Source organism: Egretta garzetta, unplaced genomic scaffold (assembly GCF_000687185.1).
Source record: "Egretta garzetta isolate BGI_Z169 unplaced genomic scaffold, ASM68718v1 scaffold138, whole genome shotgun sequence".
Taxonomy (NCBI): Eukaryota; Metazoa; Chordata; class Aves; order Pelecaniformes; family Ardeidae; genus Egretta; species Egretta garzetta.
Window position 1 is genome coordinate 1,206,076 of NW_009260598.1, and position 18,449 is coordinate 1,224,524.

An 18,449-nucleotide genomic window follows, 5' to 3' on the forward strand; every position below is an offset into this window, starting at 1 on the left:
GGTTCAGGTGCCCTCAAGGCAACGTATCATTTAAAGGGTAGCAAGTTCTTAGGCCCTTTTCACGTGCCGCCTTATTTGCCGTTCCTGTATGCTCACATCTCTTGACATTTTCTCTGCACACACAGAGGAGCCCCTTCGGAGGCATGGTCCATGGGATAGGTAAGGTAGGAGTCGGCCCCCCACTCCTCACACATGCATTTGTGTGAGAAAACCAAAAGGCAAGAGGCTCCCGCTAGCAGCAACCTCATGTCACTGTCCCTAAGGCCCTTTCTCAAGAAGGCAAAAAAGCTGTGGCAAGGTAAGGTGAAGAGATTGTGGAAAAGCAGAGATATCCAGCCAGGAGCTTTAAGAGGCTGGAAATGTAGTGACAAGAGTCTCAGCCAAGTCCCCCAAGACCCAGCAATTCAGGGCACTTTCTGCAGATGACTTGTCACCTTGAAGGCCTCTGCTGAAAAACAGAGTGAAATGGGCTCACCCTGAAGGACGAGATAGAGAAAGGGAAGTAAGGTTTTGTATTTACCTGCATTAGCTACTCCAGAGTAACTTCCCAGGTACCTGCTCTTACTCTGTGGTAAGCTCGTTTGCACTGACCCTTTGGTGGAAACAAGGCAGCCCACCTTACCCGGACCGCAGAGCAAGCACAGCTTGACTGCAAAGCGAAGACCCCCTGTACATCCACACCCGACCGTCCCCTGTGCTACCTCCTCCTTCTAGCTGTAGTCCTACAGGCAGAAGCTTTGGAGCAGACACCTGAAGGCAGATGCCTTCCCCAGGAAGAGATTTTGATATCTCCTAGCTCTGAAAGCCACTATAATTTTATAACTGCTCAGGCACAGTAGAGTTTTGACTTAAATTGTTGCTTTTCCATAGGAGTCTGTTAGGCTGAGTGACAGTGCATAGCAAAAATTTCTTTATAAATGAGACAGCCTCGCCATAAATTTTGCTTAACAGATGCACACTGAGGTTGAGAACGCAGCTTGGTATTGCAAGTATGGCTCTCAAGAGAAGTGTGAATGACAATGGGTTTCATTTCATGAGTAAAAGGACTAAGTTGGGTTTTTTTATATCTTTTATGAATTACTTTCTAAGCACTGACTTTTCTCCAGGACATTCATCCATGAGCTAGTTAATGGTGTACAAGCCTGGATAGCCTTAAGTAAGAGGAGCCTACAGAGATTTAAAATAAAGTGCTGCTGAAGTATGGGTTTTCTACTGGAACAACAAAAGCGAGATGAGAGGCTGCCCAGGCACCCGGCCCCTCGTTCGCAGCAGAGGCTTGGGAAGGCTGGACCTCGGCCTTCTGGAGGGGAAGGTGTCAGGAGCAGGATCCTCTGCTGCTCCCCAGCGAGGACCTCCCAGGTGGCCGTCTCCATGCACAGTTTTCTTCCATCTTTTGCTTTGGAGGTCAGAGGTAGAGTATGCCCATATTTCTTACAATTAGCACTTTCAAAACGATGCCATCCTTTTCCATGGTGGTTACAAACAGAAGAAGGATCCGTTGTCCCTACAGCCAATGAAGCTTTGGAGTGGTCTTGTGCAACACATGAACACCAGAGCAGGGTGCTGGCATCCGACGTCCTCCCCATCCTCCTGCCTTGGTACCTCGCTGCAACAGCCACGGGGCCTTACAGGGCCTTACAGGGTTTACAGTGGCCCCCGGGGCGTGAAACAGAGCCAAAGCGGCGACACCCCCATGGTGTCACCGGCCACGGGCACTGCCAGCAGCCTCCGTGCCCATCCGGGTGTTCGAAGCAGGGCAGCGTGCACGGCTGGGAAAGGCAGCGCTTGGGAATCGCCTTACGCTTTCAGTTTCAGCGAAACCAAGGTTTTAAGGTATCACCTGAAAAAGAGTGGAAATTGAGGGGAGAGGGAAATCCTGACCAGGATCGTATTTGTCTTGGAAGTTGGAAAGATGTTTTTGAGATGTCATGTATTTTTACTCTTTCCCCCCCATTTCACCACGTCATTCATAGGATATAGAGATCTTTAAACCTGCATGGCACAATGTAGTGTTAAAAGAATGTTACAACAGTTACCCTCATTTAGCCCAACTGTTCCTACTGAATGGAGACATTTTATCTCGTTTTCTAGATTAAATCAGTTCCTTGGTATGTCATCAAAGCATCAAACAATAAAAGCAGGAGATGCTTTGTTCTAATAAGTAAATGTTGTGGCACACACAAAACTACTGATGTCATTAGTATGAAAGGAAAATCCAAGTGCAAAACTAAAGAATCCAAATTGGCGTTTCTGAATTTTGTCAGACAACTCCAAAGTTTTTTAAAGATTTAAACAGCAGTAAAAAAAAAAAAAAAAAAGCAAAGCTTTTTTGTTGTTGTTGTTGTAATGGAATTGGCCGGTTTGTGTTTACATGATAGAAGTATTTTCATTTAAAAAAATTCCACAGGCAGAGCCAGTGGGAGAAAAGCTCTGCGGGCTGGGTCGGGCAAACAAGAGAAGCGATGAGACACTGCAGAAGCCGCTGGCAGCCGGATGAATCTGTGCGCCAGCGAGACCGGTATCTACTCCATCTGGCTTGGGCTCCGCTTCACCCAAGAAGTCCTCCTTTTGAACAGGGAGATACCAGTCATGATGACTCCACCAGAAGAAGAGGTAGCCTCCCGGATTTGCTTATCTCAATCTTCGTGAAAGCACCACTGACTTCCTTGGCAGCGGTAGCCAAACAAGAGCTGTAAAACACTGTTTTCCCTGGTCTGGTCAAACTCGCAACTCAGCATTATGTGGTGGGGAGCTCCCAAAATAGCTCTCAGTTGCCTCATCAGTCTCGGCAGCAGCTCCAAAAGCCTTTTGTCTTCTGGGACAACTTGGAGAAGTTTAAAATGTTTGGACTTATTTTGAAAGTACTCTGAAAGATAAGAACAATCTATTCCAAGGGCGGGTGAACCGAAGGTCACAGCTAAGGCATTGCACAACACAACCAAGTAGGTTCAGCTCAAAACTCGCACGGGATTTGATCAGCTCATCGTCACTGCTGCTGCCCCTGCCTATATTCGGGTCAAAGCTGAGGCCCTTCCACCTCACCGAGCCAAACGCTCTCACTGTTGTCCTAAATACGAGTGGGGCAATGCTAACGAGGAGGAGGACACGGGTCCTTCACTGCCAGGACGCTGCTGGAGAAGCCTTCAGGGAACTCAGCAAAACAGCTCCATTTCCAAGGAGAAGCTGTAGCTGCTGCAGGACAAGCGCTCTCTCACTTGGGGGATGCTAACGCATGCTTCACCCCAGCCAAAGGTTATTTTCTGACTGGATTCTGTAATATTGCAGGCTCTCTCTAGTGAGGACAAAGCCTGAATAGCTCTTGCTGTGTGAAACAAGGGATATCCCCAAGCTGCTCATGATAGTGCAGTACTTCAGCGTAACGCTCCCGTGGGCTTTGCACGGAACGACACGGTGGTCGTCCCTCCGGGGTCATGGGAAACCCCTCCCTGCCACGCGTAAAAGCTCCTCTTTCTTGAAAATAGCATTTGCTCTTCAGAAATGCCTCCAAAAAACGCATATACATCTGCGGCTTCCTGTCAGGCTGGGAGAAGAGTTTTTTGCCGACACGTCTCATGTTTCTCAGCACGCTCTCCTGTGCCTTGGCCAAAGCCCTCGGTATAACTTGCTGCTGAGTCAGGCTTCTGGTTTTCTTATCCCAAATCCCAAATGGGTGGTTTCAAGTACTCCAGGCATTTTTCAAAGACAGTTTGAAACCCAGCCAAGCCCATGGGGGAGGGGGGTTGTATCTCTTCTCCTGACCGATTTGCAGTTGGGCTGGTTGTCTTCCAGGACAGGCGAGCTGGGCTGCAGCTGGAGGGTGCTGTTACCATCCCAGGGGATGGACCAACAGACGGATGGATGGACACCCACCCACCCACCCACCCCCCAAAATCAAGTGAACTTTGTGATTTTTAGCAGCAGTAAATGATCCCATTGGGGGTTCTTTGACCACCAAAACTACGCTGGCTTGGCTGACAGGTTGAAGTGCAGAGGCCCATGCAAATACGCGTTTACAGATGAGCAGATGCAGCACCAGGACCCCTCCCCAGCCCCAAACCCCCCCGCCAGCCGGTTTCACCCACTGCTGGGAAGTCACCCCTTTTCCAGGTCCCGCGTTTAGATGGCCATCCATGACACAGCAACAGAGAGCAAAGGCAAATGTGCAATGTAGAGATCCATTATGCTTTATTTACATGCGTCACCACCTCTTTTACAAACTAGATTACAATTTAAAATGGAATACACAAGGCAATATCTACTAAACACCAAGTGGAGTAAGCACTGCGTCTCTACTTCGTTTGGAAAGGGGCAGGTTTTGCTCCAAAACAAACTTCCTTCCAACCTCTGTGTAGTAAGGTAGTATATTCCTCCAGGGCAGCATCTTTTTTCTTTTTTTTTTAATATAAAATCCTCAGTAAGACTGCAACATGAGAGTGTCTGCTTTCAAATGAAAGTACAAGATAGCCCAAATGAAAAGTATAAACTGTTCAGCTCTTCGGTATGTAAAGACGGCCATGCGCAATAAGGCTGTGGATTTAATATTCTTCCAATTTACATGGCTTGAAACAAAAACAGATAAAACAGTTTTACAGATACTGTATACATATTTTTTCCAATCATGCAACTTTTTTTAAAAAAAAAGTTAAACATGTGAAGCCAAATGTACAATCCATTTTTTTCCAACCCATAGTAACGAAATGTATCTGGTCCCCCTTCGCACCTGGTGGCAATTCCTAAGGTATATCGTGTACTAGGAACACTTACAGGACACCGATTGCCAAGCAATGACATAATTTTAGAGAAATACATGACCTAAAAGGTAACTTTTTGAAGTGGTGGCACAAACATTTCTGGACTTAAGCAGTGGTCAACTGTCCGATTATTCTCAAGAAAGAATTTTTTTACAAAATCATTAAATCAAGCCCCCAAACCTGTCACTGGGAACTGCATAAATGTCATCCTTTCAGACCTTTTGCTTAGACCAAGTGTCTAAACGACGCCTATGTAATTGTTCTGCACCTTTACCTGTTTTACACGGTTTCAGAAGGAAAACCTCTAGGCATAAACATGTTCAAAGACTGAACGGCCAAATTTTCAAAAGGTAAGTGCCCCAAATTAGCCATCCAAGTCTGTATTTTGACACCTTAATAAGTGGCCCTTTGAATACAGTGAGATTTACTTAGCACCTCTGGAGGGGAGGGCGTTTGCTGGGCACCTCAGCAGGCATAGAGGGCAGTGACCTTCCCCTGGGCCTGGGGGCACCTGGCACCTCTCCTTCCTTCGAGACGCAACGAGGGCTGAGCAGCTTGCCCCCTGTGACAATGCTGGAGTCCCCGACATTCAGTGCCTGACACCAAGCACTTCCATTTGAAAATTTTGGCCCCAGAAATGAGCAACAGAAACCAAACGAAACCGAAGAGGTTGGCCAAGCCCACTCCTCTTCAAAGATGTTCTCCAAAGCAGGGGCCCAAGGTGTCCCAGCCACGCCAATGGAAATGCTTTCCTTGACATTGCTGGGAGGCGGATTAAGCCTTTCAGACGCTAATGCTTTTATTTAAAAAAAAAACCCAAAACCCCAAACTTCTCTGCCATTGATGGGCTGTCTCTAAATCAAGTGCTTTGTCTCCATTTTCTGAACAGAGTGGACCATAGTTTTCTCTCTCATTTCTGCCAGCGGGAGCTAGCGCCGTTGAAGTCGAGGGGGCTGGGCTACCGTAGCAGAGCAGAAGTTGCCCCCATTTGGTTTAAGCTAATGGGTCTTCCCTTGCCTTTGACAAGAACTGCACCCGTACCAAGAAAAAAAAATAAAATCACAGATTTTGGTCACCTTGGCCAGACCATCAAGTCAGGCCTTACTGGTGCTGTCAGCGACCTGGTCAGTGGTCTTTGGGCAGGGGCCCCGGGTCTCACTGGAGGCTCACCCGTGCCAGGGCCGAATGCTGTGCCCCGGCACAAGGAGCTGCCAAGTGAGCTCTGCTGGCGATCGAAAACACGGGGCAGGGGGACAAGCCCAGCCGCAGGGCAGCAGCCACAGAGGAGCCTCAGGGGAAGGAGCACTGGAGGGAAGTCCTTCATCACATTTTGGGTGTACCGGAAAGCTGAGAGCTAACGCTACACGCTCAGAGGAGGCTGGTGATAAAGCTCTCGACCAATTTTGGTAAAAGATACAGGCGACTGGACTCCAACAAGCAAAGTGACCCGTAGCCCAGGTGACCACTGTGCCACACGAGCGTCCTGGGTAGCTGGCTGCTGACAGACTCAGGCAAAGAGCATCAGCTAACTCTAATAAATGCAATAGACTACTCCCCACGCTGACAGACAGACCACCTCAGTGTGAAAAGAGAATTTTTTTTTAAAAGGCGAATGATAAACCCTTGGCTGCTTGGAAGAGTTGATATGCTACAGGGCTACGATAACCACAGCTGCACACAGTCTACACAGTCCTAATTGCAGGGAGAAACCAAGGAGTGCATCTTTACGAGAGAACAGCGTGGGGGCTACGGTACAAAAACAAAACTTCCATCACACTAGGAGCTGTTGTTTCACCAATATCACCTCAGGGACCCGGGAAGTAAGGGGCGAGGAAGAGCCCACGAATGCTTCTGTGTGTGTGTGTGTGTGTGCGCGTGCGTGTGTGCGTGACTGCGCGTGTGCGGTGGCAGTGGCGAGCGGGAGTCACTCCACATTGCATGGGACACGGGTCGGTGGGAACTCATGCAGTAAGACTTTGGGTTAAAAGGCTAGTTTGTTCTCCTAACATCCATGCATAATGATCCATTTCTGTACATAATAAAATATATTTATATATTTATATGCATAATGCTTTTATGCAAAGGAAAAAAAAAAAACCCTTCATATATCGCTTTGGAGAATTATGTATACACTGTCCTATTCAGAACCTCTTCATACCGAGTTCCTATGTACCATTGGTGTCTTCCCCTCTTTTTTTTGTATCCCTCCCCCCACAAGATACTAAATAAAAAGTAATCAAACTTTCCAGATTATAGAGAGGATCTATACAGCACCATACCTTTTATTCATTATTATTATTAATTATTATTCATTTTACAAAAGAAAATCTTAGAAGCAAAATATATAAAACTGCCTTGTGTTTCAGTGTCATTTATCCTGTTACAGTCTATGCTCATATGAAAAGCCATTTGTATGATACTGTCACCTTGCCGCTCCCTCTCCTGCTTCTTCTGCCGCAACGGATTATACATAGCGAGAAGGAAAAAATAATCAAGGATATGTCCAAAGCAACAACAAAAAAAGGATCACTGATGCAGTAACACACCCTGCAACAACCTGTGCCTCAACTCCCGGCGTTGCCACTGCAAGTCGCCTGCCGATGCCCAGCCTCTACACTTAGCTCTTCTGCGGAGCGGCGTTATTTCCCTTAATTTTCGCTTTTTCAAACGCATCTTTTACAGGTGGCTACGTTCGACTCGTCTGGCAGCTCAGCTTATAACTCCTTACCAGCTCGCTGTGGCAGTAGGGGCAGCCCTGCAACCACAAGGCAGGAGGAGAGCCCGCTCCGGCGGGCAGCAAACAGGCTCCTGCCTCGGTGCTCCTGCGGGCAGGGGCACCCGCTCTCAGTCCGTCCACACCAGCCAAGAGGCAAACTCGCTGGCTTCCCTTGCTTTGCCATCAACCCTGGTTGGATGCGTATGGAGAACAGGGGTGTACCATTAAATTTAAGGAAAGAATAAGAAAGAAGCAAACAAACCAACCCAACAAGCGAACAGACCGCACACGTCACCCCTCTCTGGCATTCAGCCGGTCGATCGGTGTAACAAAACGCTGCGTATTCAGCAAACCCCGACGTCTGAGCAGTGCTGGGTTATGATCATTTCCTCGTGCGTGCGCAGTACGTCGGATTCCCCAGGGAGAGAAAGCAAAAATGGTCAAAAATCTAAGGAAATCAAACTGGAGGTTGCAGGGGGGAGGGTGGGCAGATGGGGAAAACCTCCGAAAAGAAAAGCCAACTTAAAACATCCCCTAAACCATTAATATATTGAAACACCACATACTCATTGACAAGTAACTACTGTAAAGGCTACACAGTGTGTTCTCAACAGGATGGTGCTGAACGTCATCTCCACAGCAGGTGCTTGGCCATCCCAGAAAAGGAAGATTTTGCATACTTCAGAATGAGTTCAATTCCGAAAAAAAAAAGAGAAAAAAAGAAAGAAAAAAAAAAAAGGAGGATCTTCACTCCGGTAAGGGTCCTATTAACAGTCTGCTTCGTTAGGAAAATAATGCAGGGTTCACAAAGGTCGTAAGCTGTAAACAGTATCACTGTCCACTTGCTGACAGCAGATTTGGCAAAGGGTTCTCTCTCTACATCTCGTGTCAGTTTGAGGGCCTGGAGAGGAAGAAGAAAAAGAAGAAAAGACAGTGAGACTGCTGCACGTAGGAAAAAAACCACAACAAACACAGCAACCAAACAAACCTCCAAACCCAACAACAGCTTACACTGGCAAGCAATTTTGATTTGTTTGCACCCAGAAGCTTCAAACTTATAGTAAGGAATAAGTTGCACCATGACCCTGCCTGAAAACGCTTCTCCCTTGCCAAGGTTTGAGTGTGTTGCTTTGCTGGCTTAGCTGCTCCCAAGCAGGAAAGAAAAATCCCTCTCTCCGAAGAAAAACGATGGCCAAGCCTGATTTACAGAAACCCCGTACATTTTCTATTTGTTAAGCTCATTTCCAGGTGAAGCATGGGAGGATGCTCCAGCTTTTCTCCATTTTTCACGATCACCCTTTCTCAGCATCACCAAAAGGCTAGACAAATCTTCCGTCAGCGTTTGACATCGACCACCCCTCTTGAAGGACAGCTGAAGGTGGCTGCTCAAGAGAAGCAGTGAGTAGCCATGAATTTTGGTTCGGACTTTGGAGTTCTCCATTTTCCTGCTCGTACGACACACCATCAGCAGACAGGGTCCACCCGGCTTTAAAAACGGGGTTAGGGTCCAGCTTATTCTGTAGCCGTGAAACATCTCTGCAGGGGGAAAGACGCTGGAAAGACACCTTGGATGCAGCATGGAGACTACTATGAAGGGACACGGCAAGTAGGCAAAACACTGAAAACAGATGAACATTTCAACCAAGGGGGGCAAGGGGCGAGGTTTTTAAAGGTACTCAGTGGCTTCAAAACATAGACAGGCATCAAGTAGGGTTTGGGCAAGTATGTACATGTAAACACTCCCATGAAATCCTTTCATATCTTCAGAAAGCCCACTTGGTAGCCATCCGTGCTGCTGGACATGCAACTTCTGGCTCTGAAACAGCTTCTGAAAGCAAGGCTTAGTCCCCCACACCACTTATAACCTGTTGAGGATTTTCCCCAAGATGAACAATTGGGGATTTTTTTTATACAGTGCAAGAACAAGGGGACACCAGCTGAAACCAAAAGGCCATTTGAGTTGATTCCAGGAATGTCTTTCCTCTCAAAAGATCCTGGTATCAGGCACCCTCATGAAAAATGGTGGATTTAGGGGCACTACTGAATTAATCTGGACCAGCATCTCCCGCAAGGGGGATCACTCAAAGGCTGTCAAGAGATGACTCTTCATCACTGCCCCTCTCCTTTCTAAGGTGCCAGGCACTGATCCTATGATAATATTTTATTAAAATGACCTATTCTGATAATGCTAAATGATTGATGGAAATTTAATCATTTTGTCTCATGGTTATTAGAGCAACAGCGTGACAGCTGCTCCCTGCGCCATTAGGGGAGAACTTCATTCAGCACAGCTTAGGGAGCAGACAGATTGCATGTTTCACCCAAACAAAATTTGGCTTTAGCATTAATTACGTGGAGGGGTTTGGGGTAGACTGTTTTGTGAATAAAGGGATTTCCGACTGGATCAACATATTGATTTCTTCATTTTCCAAGGGCAAATTAACACTAGCTGTTCATTAATGTGACTGCCTGGCAACGACTCCATTTGGTAAGTGTGTCCTGATGGCCGTAACAAGGTCAGCAGAAGATACCCAGACAAGCCTGGTAGCCCCCAGTAAAACCCAGCTAGTGGCTTGTACGCAGCTCAAACGAGCGCCTGCCCTGTTCTTTACTTCTCCATAAAGCCTCAGCACCAGGGGGCTGGAAACGGGTGATTTCCCAAAGCACAACCTCATCCGATGGCAAGGCTCGGGTCCCGCGTGCCGCAGCCCGGCTCGCTGGCTTTAACCGGCACGTGTGAGAAGTCTTGCTGACTTTGAATGGACCTATTCATTAAAAGTAAACGAGTACAGAAACTCCTGATGAAGTACCAGAGTAGTGTTTAACATTTAAATTAAAAATGTATGTAAAATATTATACTATGAAACAAAGTGACACGAGAAAAAACTGGAGGACGGATGATGACGAGCATCATTTGTGGAAGTGGCACAGCCCTGCATTTTTTCCTGAGGACACCTGTCCTGCAGACAGTGCCAATGTTAGGGAGACAGATGCACAGCTGATGTGAAATTTGCTCGTAGCGGAACCCAACCACGCTCCATTTTCACAGCTCTGTTTACATGGACTTTGCAAATGGATTAAAAAAATGAAAAGAAGTAGATCAAAGCCTTAACCTGCCTGCCTGCAAATTACCCCACTGAAGTCCGCAACAAACCCCCCCCACTCTCGCTTTCTGTCTCACCACAAAAAGCCTCCGTTAACCCTGAGTTAGCAGCCTGCTGCTTCACAGCAATGAAAACTGTATTAGGTGGGGCAGCAAGTGCTCTGGTTTCATCTCCATTTATCAGTGGTCCTCAACCCCAAGTCCCCAGTGTTCCTCTCTCCCTGCCCCCAAATATCTCCAGCTGGATCCTGAGCAACCATGAGGTTTTCTCTGATATTTGATGGCCATGGGAAAAGCTCATCCTCTGGAGCATCACCCTGAATTTGCAGAGGCAGACGAGGTTTCTCCTCCGGTGAGCCAGGATGATGCTGTCCTCTAAGGGCAACAGGCAGCTCTCCAGGTAAAGTAGTCCAGTCCCCACTTTATCCTTTTTCCTATTGGGTCCTGTTCTGGGGGACCAGAGCAGCAGAAGTATGAGCACAGGGAGCGATGAAAAAAATACATGGAACAGAGGTCAAGGAGGGATACAAGAAAGGTGAAGTCTAGCAGGGCTAGTGGGCTAGGGTAGTGTTTGCTAACTTGTCACAGCAAAGGCACAGAGCCCCCTCTTACGCGTGGCACGGTTTCTTGTTTCTTAGGCTAGGGGGAACTTCCAAAAAGGGCCCTACGGGAAAACATCATCTGCCGGTACTTCTTAAGCCACTCCCTGGAAAATTCAGCTCTCCCTTGAATAGCTCCTCTGCCAAACCTGAAGCCCATTTTCAATCATTAGGGAGTGGAAAGGAAGGAAGAATTTTAGCCTTTCTCCCAAAGTTTCTTAGGACTTCCTTTTCTTAAGACTTTCTTCTGAAGAAAGCGACGGCTTTCTTTTGGAGTGCAGTCTTCACAAGTGCATCGATACCTGAGCTCTGCCAGGCACGCACACATGCACATACTGCAAGCAGAGGCAATTCCACTACGGCTGCTTCAACCCCCTGGGTAAAGAAGGCTGGAACAAGATACATCTGCTGGACGTTAGAAGAATCCATAGTACTCTATCAAGCTATAGCTTAGGTAAGCATATATGCATGCGATTGGTGAAAATAATGACTTTAAAACAGAGACAGAAAAAGCATTAAGTGAGGGGTGAGGACAAGCTCCTGCTTTGACTCATCCCACAGACGTTTTGAACCCTAGATGCTAAATCTGTTTTTCCTGTTTGGCGGAAGAGTGCAAGCCAAAAAGCAAGTATTTCTGTATTTTCTAATTCTTCAGCTTGCAAGCAATTATGTGGGAGATGAGGTGCCCCTTTCTTCTGTCCTTTTCTCTGCCCTCCCGTCCTCTACCTCCCTACTGGCCAGTTACAAATGCTACTCTTGCTTTACTCTCTGGCCGAGCTGTTGGTTAAGATTTCCTTCCAGCCACAACATTTCCTCACCTCCGTCTCACATCATTCCACCACTTAACCGGATGGCCGCCTCCCAAGCCCCACGCCAGCTCGTGCACCATCAGGAGCAGCTCAGAAGGATCATCTGCCAACTGTTGCTTTCTCCCTTTGATTCCTAATGGTGCCAATTATGCAGCACTGGAAATTTCTTCAGAATGGAAAGGTGATGCATGGATGCTCCCTAGAGCGAGGCACAGATAACGTGCACTGGTGTAAGTTTATCAGTCACCTGACGTAACAACCAGCACATACGGTTTCCTGTTAAAAGTTATGTGCTCCTTTTATGTAATTATGGTATGAGAAACCGTGCTACCGACACATAGCTCCTCTGTACGGCACCCTACCAAGGACCTCCTGATTCGGCTGGAAGGCTTGGTGAGTGGACTGCATCGTGAAAAACATCACCACTGAGAGGTCTCTAAAACAAGTGTTTTCCCCGGGCACAACTCCACAACGACTCCCCAGGGACAGGAAATCCCAATAACTACCTTTGCTGACCAGAGACTGCGAATGCAAACATTCTGAAGGAAACCTGCATCCTTTAGTGACAGACGTACGTTCCATCTGGTGCCTCTGTCCCTTGATTTGTCATCGCCACCAGCAGTACAGCTTCTGCCCCAAAATGGGGGTAGGCTCAAAAAGCAAGACTTGATTAGATACGGGTACCAGTTAATATTCTGCCCAATGTTTTTCACAGCTCAAGACGGAAGAACACGGAGTATTTGTTTAGAAACAAATAAGGAACATAACTATTGTGGCCGATCTTTCTCTAATGACAAAATTGCAGCACGGGATTTTTTTTGTTCAAGCAGAACAAGAATTAGGAATCCCGATGCCATGGCAGGTATGCCACTGTGGTGAGACCCTCCAGGCTTAGCGTACACCACACTAGGATGGCACTGTGCTGAGAGATGACGCTGAGGTCAGGGTGCGGAGCCCAAGGGGAGAAAAAAGAGCTGGCCACAACCCATTCTCTTTCTCAGGCCTGAACTTTCAGGCATGTTGCAACTTCACTTTTTCTCTTTAAATTCTACTTATAAAAATAGTATTTTTCCATCTCAGAATTGGGGGCAGAGTGCGAGGGAGAAGGACGGAAAGAGGAAGAACACCGGCACAGAACGAAGACTTAGGGGAGCCGAAAAGTTGCTGTGCTGGTACTTGCGCAGGCACGTAAAGCACAAAAGTGTCTCTTTTCCTTCTGTTGCTGCTCCTCCACTCCAAGAAACGTTGCAAACCATAGCAGACAACCAAGTATTTTGGAAGTAAATGTAACTAAAGACAGCAAATCATTCTCTCACCCTGTATTAGCTCCCCGGGATGAAAGGCTTGCCTGCAACTGTAGTGAGGTGCCACGACTATTGATACGCGTGTTATTCTGATATCCCAGCTGCCTACAGAATCATAGAAAAGTCCAGGCTGGAAGGCACTCAGCATCATCTGGTCCAACCTCCTATTGCAGGCAGGGCCTTAGCTTAGGTAATTCAGGGCCCTGTCAAGCCAAAGTTGGAGTACTTCCAGCAAGGGAGAGTCCACCACTCCTCCAGGCAGTTCACTTTACCCTCGAAGGTGGGTAAGGTCCCTTCTACCCATTTTACAGATGAAAAGGAGACACACAGAGAGAAATTGGTCCACCCGTACTCACGCACTTAAAAGTAGATCAGGTTTTCCTCAGGTATCGGGACCTGATACCGAACAACCAAATTCGCAGGCCATTCTGCACTTGCTTGCAAGAGGAGCAGGCACATGCAGACTCCACTACATATGTCGCTGTGTTGTTGCCCACACAAGAAGACCATATGCTGCCACGCTTGTTTTTACACCTACAGACATGTCGGTGTGCAGTTATGCCGGCTTCCCAGCACGGGCACTGCCGATACCCAATTGCTGTCGAGAGCCATTGCATCTGGCTGGGTTCAATCCTCTGCCCTGGCCAACAGAGAAGAGTTTAGAAACAGGACATCATCTCTCTACAAGGTCTCCAGGCTTCTTATCCGACAACTTTATCGTAAATTTTATCCCCTGCCTTTTTTGTTCAGGGGCCTGAAGAGTGGGATGGAAATCCTGCCAGAGAGACATCAGCCTGGGCGTTCAACGCAGCACCTTTTAGGCAGGATGCTGGCTGGACCAGAGGAAGAAGGCCAAAAATGTTTGCAAAATGCATCTTCTGTTAGGGGTAGAGTGTATCAGCTGGAATAACGGTGCTTGCTTTACGCACTTGGGAGCACTGGGAAGGAGACCTCTACTGTGGATTGAAAAGGACAGATAAGTACTGCACCTGTGCAAGACCAGAGATGGATTTTCCTTGCACTTCTGAATCTGAAGATTAAGAGCCGCTTTTTAGATTAAAAGGTACCTGCATGGCTGGAAACATCCTGAATGATGGGTTTACAGTGCTATGGAAACCTGCTACATACTCTTTATTCTGAATGTCCTCATGGAGAGTTGCTTTTTCTCTGCCTGGTACCAAGCCTATTTTATATGGAGTCTTCTCATTTTCCTCTGCAGTAAGTTGAAAATGGCCAATCATGCTCACACAGGTCACACAAAAGGATTTCCACCATGCTGATATAAGGCAGGACATGCTCTGTCATGACTTACAAGTGGTGGAAAAGGCAAGAGAAGGAAGGTCCTTCCCCCAAACCCAATTTTCTCTACATTTGTATGAAATAAATTACCCCTGAAAGCCGGGAGAAGCAGTTTGCCAAAGCAGGCAGTACAAGGGAAAAACAATGGGCAAGACATTCGGCTCAGCTGTAGAAGCGCAGCTCTGCCAGACTCTAAGAACTGCCACCCTGTGTGGTAATCTGAGTGGAAAAGCTGATTAAACAGCCCCCATAGGCCAGACCAGAGTGGAGCATTCCCACCGCCCAGCCGCAGGTACCTGATTTAATGGGGTCAGTGTCCCCACACACCATTTGGGACTTGATCAGAGGCAGCATGGATGGGAGCATCCTGCTGGAGATGCTCCACCGGTGGCACCGGGAGCGCCGGGGGGCGTTGTGTGGGCATCCTTCCTTCATCCTCCCTCCCCAGGCCAGGAGGGAAAGACCAGGTATTTACCTACGGCACTACTCAAATATGTGCACTCCTGCTGGCCTACACTATACCTGTAGTCTTTGGCTATCATCAACACAAGACTTTAACCTCTCTGGCTGTCAGTTCATCACCTTGGTTGAGTGCTGAATTGCTATGAAAAAAAGATCTCGACCTTTCCTCAGCTGCATGACGCTGTTTCTAAAAAGGATCTCTTATTACGCACTTCTCCAAGAAAGTATGTTTTTAGGGGGGCTATTTAAAAGCCTGGCTCAAAAGAAGGGAAGAAAAAAGACAAAAAAGCCACCTGTAACCACCCCAGCTATCAGGCAACGGCACGTCTGGGGACCAACACCGATCTGCAGCTCTAAACAATCATTACAGCTCATTCACATGAAAGAAGATTTGTGAAGACTCATTCTGTAATAAAACCTGCGCGCTGCCGATCCAGGAAGGAAAGCACTGGGGAGACCAGTTGATGCGGACTGTTCTAAAAATATCAGTTTGTGCTGTCATCTGGTGAGACTATGTCATCCTGTAATCTTGGCATCTGCAGGGACAGCAAGTTTCTGCCTAATTATTGCTGCTGAATCACATGACAAAGCATGAGGTACTAAAAAATATATCTATATAGAACACCAACAGAAGAACACCCAAACCACAGGATCAGACCACTGTCTTGGCTTTGGCCGCTGTACACTCACAACACAAGCCTGCAGAGGCAATCCTGTTTTATAAATATCTTTTTCCTCAGTTAATAAAACCCCAAAACATAAACCCAGATTAAAAAAACCACCAAAACCAAAAAGCCCTACTCCCAGAAGGAGTGAGCGATTCATCACGCTTGTGCGTCAGCTCCTGCTGCCTTCACGCAGCAAAAGCCACAGCATCCCTGCAAGCGTAGGATGGGCCCATGGGCGCAAGGGGCTTGGGGGATCACTGCGGCCAGCGGGACTGCAGAGGGGGCAACCCCAGTGGGGGATGCCCAGTGTTCCCCTCTCCTCCTCCCCAGCAGCCACGAACACCGAGTTTGCTCCTGTGCCACTGGGTGTGTGCCCAGGGAGCGAGGAGCCTGCTCGGGGCGAGCCCTCCTTGGAGTTAATGGGATCCCTGTTTCCAGCAAAATACATTTTCTACACCAATATTTTTGTTCAAAGACTAAACTTGGTGCGCGTGATGTTCAGCTAGTCACAAAACCACCTTTCAAAACTTGGGCTGGCTGAAACAACACTGAAATGTTAGAAGCGTGACACCACCTTAACCACTAACCTGTTAGAAATGGAGCAGAAGAATTTGCTGTTCCCAAATTTCCTTTAGATTATTAACAGACAGACAGCCCCATCTTGGCTCCACGTAAAAAACCTGCCAGCCCTGCCCCTAAGACCTCGATTTTGAAAATAAGAGAGCAGGAAGCGCAGCTACGGTCCTGAGGCTGCCAGCATCCTCAGGCAAGAGGTCCACCGATTCCGGTTTCCACGTATCAGCTTTAATGAGCAGAAAACAAGCTTTCTGGTAAAGAATAAAAATCATCTGCCTCGTGGCTTATTGTGCAGAGGTCTCTTGATTCGAAACTTCTTCCAAATGGAGATCTTTTCACAATCTACTTCAGCTTTTAAGATGGTGTTGTAGTGAACAGTAAGTCATCCTCTAAGTGATTCATCTATGCATTTGTCTTTGGTATGAATTTCACCCAGAAACAGGTTGAACGCCAATTAACAAACCAGCAAGTAGTCCAAACAGATACGGACTAATGAAATACCAACAGGCATTTCGTTATGTTTCCTGGGACTTTGCTTTATCAGAGATGTTAATCATCAAATTGTGCCAACATTACATGACGTTGCTGTTAGTAGCTTGTGCATCATGCTGCTACGGTAGGATGACGTGGGACCTAGATCATGCTAGGGCAAAACGAGTGACTTAAAACTTAGCTGTGAAGTATTTTACTTGTAATTTTCAACCAACTCAATGTGACTCCAGCACAGCTCTGTTACAGAGCCCAGAGGCATCCTGAATGAGTTTTTCAGATGCTCAAACCAGCTCAAGAAGTTCCCGCCCTGCTTGTGCGGAGCCGTCCCGCACCCCCTGCCCAAGCCCTGCCAGCATCGCTGCCTGCACAGCGCCATTGCAAACTGGATCACTGAAACAATCGAAGTAAAAACAACTTCTTGGATGGGTTTTGATGCTGGAGGAAAATGTTTGCCCAAGTGGTAGCTGATCACCAGTTCCTGACCTTCCAGGCAGCCGCAAATGTCCCGAATAGTCTCCCCTGCCAGCCTGTTTGAGACTACTCTTTGGCAAATGCCAAGTCCCTTGGGACTTGCCGGCTGAGAGGGACCATGGAGCCAAGTGCAGAGCTGTGGGAACCCCGGGCTGAGAGAGGACCCATTAATTTCAAAATAAAAGGTATTCTAGAGACAGGCAAGGGAATAGCGATGCCTTTATTTATTGATAAACAAGCTGAAAAAACAAGATGATGATTATCTAAGTGGGCGGAGGGCATATCCAGTGCTTCTGGGAAGCAGGCAGAGAGAGAGGAACAGAGGCCCCAGCCAGCTTAAGAAGGGAAAATGATGGCTGAGTGAATAAAGCAAGAAAAAAAGCATATTGATTTTCTCCTTTCTTTCTTGCATGAGGGAAAAAACCAAAACAACCCCAAATTCATTTATATGCCTTAATTATGGCCCTCTGAAAGGCCGGGCATGGCCAGCCTCAGGGGCACAGGGCCAACGCGCAGGGACCAGGCAAGGCTCTCTCCAGGGACCATGCGCAGGCTTCGGTGCAGCAAGCACGCACAGCCACTACGCCCACAGCGGTGACATCTCCTGCACGGGTTTTTTCACTTCCCCTATGAAGAACCTGTACTTGATTTTCTTCCAAAGTAAACCCCCCCCTCCACCTAGAGTATGTATAAACTAAATACCTATGTATTTGGCTTCTTTCTTTTCTTCCCAAAACCTGACTCCCAACACTTCTCTTATTTTTCATAGAAAACACAGCACTCACTATTCCCAGGTATGCCCATAACCCATTGTAACTGCTTCTGCCTGCCTGCAAAATGCACCTGGCCGCCCTCGCGAAACGGATTTAGCGTGAGCAAGCGCCAGGCTGCTCTGCTGAAAGCCTTCCCCGGTCTTCAAGCCTGTAAAGATTCATTACTGAGATCGTGAACACCTCAGAGAGAAGATTTTAATCCAGGGGTCCCTATTGCTGCAGCAAAGTGGAGAAGTAACCAAGAAAGCAATTCAGAAGGATTGCATCCGATGCCACGTGAGGCACCCCTGTCAAAATATGAGATGCTCACAGGGAGGCACACTCTCAAACGGCGCTGCGTAACAGATGAGGAAGGGTGCATGATGAACCAGCTCAGCAGAAATCATCTGTGCTTGCACCTGATACCGGAGGCACGCCGCCACAGCC

The 18,449-nt window shown here is 47.5% G+C and overlaps 1 protein-coding gene across 7 annotated transcripts in view; it reads right to left on the reverse strand.

The window, feature by feature from the left end:
- Positions 1-4,161: 4,161 nt before the first annotated feature.
- FOXO3 (forkhead box O3) overlaps positions 4,162-18,449 on the reverse strand; it is a 56,553-nt gene continuing 42,265 nt past the window's right edge. For all 7 annotated transcript variants that reach the window (XM_035900300.1, XM_035900299.1, XM_035900301.1 and 4 more), the window contains one exon: positions 4,162-8,368. The gene's annotated coding sequence lies outside the window, so the exon portion shown is untranslated. The remainder of the gene's footprint in view (positions 8,369-18,449) is intronic.